Raw genomic sequence first — 4,293 nt, 5'->3', positions numbered from 1 at the left:
ACTTCCACCAGTCAATCAATGTCTCTTTGTTGGCTAAGGATGTCTTTCCCTCCTTCTATTGCGCCAAATTTCTATAATGACACTATAAGAAATTCTCTTATATGTCTGCTTAACGGGATGTATCAAAACAACTAGATAATAATTGAATAATAGAACAATAAGTATTAGAATAAAACTGTCTATAACTATCAAGAATATACGAGAGTAGCACTAAAAGCAATAAACGAAAGAAGAATAATCTTATCAACAAGACATAAGATTTCTAGTTAAAAAGAAAATCCTGGAAAAAAAGAATTTTTCTAGGGTTATTTTGATCATTTTCCGGTCCTAATCAAGGTCTAATTGAAGTCCAAAGAAAACCTACTTATACTTCTACAAAGTCTTACAAAAATACAAATATATATATATATACAAATATATATATATATATATATATATATATATATATATATATATATATATATGGATAACAAAAAAAACAATCAATCAAAACCTATAAAATGCATCTTTCATTATGAGCAAAGACACTCAATTTTTTGATGTTCTAGTTATAAGTAATAGAGATCATACTAAGTACTTAAATCGGTGATTGTCATTTTATTGTTGATTCTATTGAATGAGAGCTTGGATATTAGGTGGTAAAAACTGCATGATTGCATAAGCAAAGGATTGAAATTCTCAACTTAATTACTCATTAATTTTCTTGTTTGGTGAATCTTCTCCTCGCTTGCAGAAAGTTATTGTCTGAGTTTGTTAATATGTTTTGTGTCTGTTAAGAAACTAGAGGCTTATATTTGATGTATGAGAGGTTATTATTCCTACCTTGATAACTACAAGCAAGTTATCCATGCTGGGTTATTTGGCTCTCTTCCTATGTGGAGAATAAGTCCAAATAATGTAGACCATTATATCTCACTTTGCTTTAGTGGAGATGAGTTAGATTAGTATGGCACATTGTGTTAGCAAATTGATGAAGATGAAGTTTTGATGATGTCCAAATCAAGTCAAGAACAAACAAGACTCATGAAGAATGATCTTTGAAAGACTTGTAATCTTTTGTAATAATTGTATGAACATAGGAAAATTAGTAGTTTTATGTATGCATTCAAAAGTGATGTAAAAATAAGCCATAAGCAAAATTTTGTGCAGTGCTAATCGATTAACAAGAGGTGCTAATCGATTAGCGTTAATCGATTAACAAGGGCTGTTAATCGATTGTTCCAGTGCGCCATGAAGAAGCCCAGCAGTGCAGTGCTAATCGATTAACAGAGGGTGTTAATCGATTAGCGTTAATCGATTAACAAGGGCTGTTAATCGATTAACAAGGTGAACGTTTGAAAAACTAGCCGTTTTTAGAGCCGTTGAAGTATCCGTTGGGTTGTTAATCGATTAACCACTGTAGCTAATCGATTAACACAGTCAGAAAGTCTAAAAGCGAAAATGGAGGAGCCTTTGGATGAGTCTATAAATAGACTCTCATTTTCTCTCAACTCTAACTCTTCCCTTGTGCTCAAATACTCTGAAACTCTTGAGAATTGTGTACTCTTGCTCAGCTAAGGAAACTCTGTCTGTAGAGTTGGTGAAATACTGCTACGGTGATAGAGGAATAGCTGGTTCATCCTTGGTGCATCTAAGGAAGTGTTTGGAAGAGGAATTCATCCTTCGTGAAGTATTCGGAGGAAGTGTTTCATCCTTTGTGAAGATTCAAAGGAGGTGTTGTTTCATCTCTTGTGGCTTCAAGAGAGGTGTTTTCTAAACTTTTACAAATTGTATCTGTGTGATTGTAGTTTGTAATAGTTTTGTGATTAGTGAAGTGTTTATCTTGTTTTTGAGATAAGCGACTGGACGTAGGATTGGTAAGATCCGAACCAGGATAAAATCAACTGTGCAAATTTCTCTCAACCTTACTCTATTTTATTGTCTTTATTATTTGCTAAGTAAGTTTAATTGAGTAGAAATTTTTAAGGCACACGATTTTAGTAAGAACCAATTCACCCCCCCTCTTGGTTTGTTATCCTACGCTAACCATTCCGCTGCAGCCGCTCTGACAATTGGTATCAGAGCTTGCTTTGATAGTCATTCAAATGGCGGGATCACATCAAACCTTTGCAGAGGGTGCTTCTATCAATAGACCACCACTATTCACAGGTGAAAATTACGCATTCTGGAAGGTAAGAATGCAAATTTTTATGGAATCTATTGATATAGATATTTGGGATGCTGTTGTATCTGGTCCTTTTGTTCCAATTAACAATATGCAGGAACCAAAGCCCCGTGACCAATGGACTGCTGAAGATAAGAGAAAATTTGGTAATGATGTAAAAGCTCGTAATATTATTTCATCTGCTCTAAGTGTTGACGAGTTTTACAGGATTTCTATTTGTAAAACTGCACAAGAAATGTGGGAAGTACTTAGAGTAACCCATGAAGGTACATATGATGTTAAGAGAGCAAGAAAGAATACATTAATCCAGGAATACGAAATGTTCAGGATGAAACAAGGGGAAACAATAGTAGATGTTCAGAAACGCTTCACCAACATCGTAAATCATCTTATTGGATTAGGTAAGTCTTTCGATACTGATGAGCTTAATATTAAAATTTTGAAATCTTTAGACAGGTCTTGGCAACCAAAAGTGACTGCAATTTCTGAGTCACAAAATCTCAACACAATGACAATGGCTGCATTATTTGGAAAGTTGAGAGAGCATGAACTTGACCTCGGAAGACTAGATGAAGAAGAAGCAAAAACTAAGAAAAAGACTCTAGCCTTCAAATCTGAGGTAGAAAAGAACAAAAGCAAAATGGAAGATGAAGACTCAGAAGAAGATGAAAATTTGAGTTTACTCATCAAGAGGTTCAATAGGTTCATGAAATCAAAAGGTAAAGGGAGATTCAGAAATGAAAAGAGAGAAAATCAAGGATCTTCCTCAAACTATAGATGCTATGGTTGCGGAGAAAAAGGACACTTAAAAGCAGACTGCCCAAATCAAAAGAAGGGTGAAGAAAAGAAAGAAAAGAAGTTCTTCAAGAAAAAGAAAGCATACATTGCATGGGACGATGACAACGAATCAATTTCTGACTCGAGCAGTTCTGATGAAGAAGCAAACATATGTCTAATGGCGGATGACGATGACTCTGGAAGCCAAGTAAGTACATCTAACGATTCAGATAATTCTAGTCAATATGATAGTGAAACTGAATTGCATGATACTTATGCTGCTTTATTAGTAGAATCCGAAAAATTAGATATAGCTCATAAGAAATTGAAAAAGGATTTCAAAGAGGTAAAATTAAATTTTGAAAATGTTCTTGAAGAAAATAAAAATTTGAAAATTACTTCTGAAAATTTCTCTAAAATAAATGATAATTTGAAAACTGAATTTACAAATTTATCTGAAGAAAACAGAAGTTTGAAAAATAAATTTTTATATCAAGCGGAAGAAATTAGAAATTTAAAAAGTAAAGTTTTATATTATGAAAAAGAAAAATATGTTGCTAATAATGAATGTGAATCTTGCATAAAATTCAAATATTTTTCTGAAAATACAACCACTGGAGAATGTAGTAAAACTAATGAAAATAAGGTTGTTAAAAATAAGTATGTTCCTAAAATTAAACATAATCATAGAACCCGTAGAACTTGGGTACAAAAAGGAACAACTTATAGGAACACAAATGTTGCATCATGCTTTTATTGTATGAAAAAGGGTCATACATCAAACAAATGTAAAATTAAGCATTATGGTGTTCCAAGTGGTAGATATGCTTGGGTTGTAAAATGATTTTAATCTTCTTAAATCTAACCCAAAGGACCCATACAAAGTAGTTGGGTACCTAAATAGCTTGTTCTTTTTATGTTGTAGGAATTATCAAAACCAAGGAAGTATATGTGGTGTCTTGACAGTGGATGTTCAAAACACATGACCGGAGATAAAAAGAAATTTACAAGCTTCCGGAAAAAGGAAAGAGGCTTTGTCACCTATGGTGATAACAACAAAGGAAAAATCCTTGGAATTGGAGATATTGGAAGTGAAGATACCTTGATGATCAAAGACGTGTTATATGTGGAAGGATTAAAGCATAACTTAATTAGCATTAGTCAATTATGCGATAAAGGATTCAAGGTAACCTTCGAACAAAATTCTTGCACTATTTATAAAAATGATTCTTCTGAAATTGCTTTGAAAGGAATTAGGCATAACAATATTTATTTGATTGATTTAGAAAATGCATCAAATAGGAATATTTCATGTTTAGTAGTAAAAGAAGAAAATTCATGGTTATGGCATA

This window comes from Vigna angularis, chromosome 1 (assembly GCF_016808095.1).
Source record: "Vigna angularis cultivar LongXiaoDou No.4 chromosome 1, ASM1680809v1, whole genome shotgun sequence".
NCBI classification, from domain to species: domain Eukaryota; kingdom Viridiplantae; phylum Streptophyta; class Magnoliopsida; order Fabales; family Fabaceae; genus Vigna; species Vigna angularis.
The sequence above is the reverse complement of the archived record's forward strand: the minus strand, read 5'-3'. Positions refer to the sequence as shown.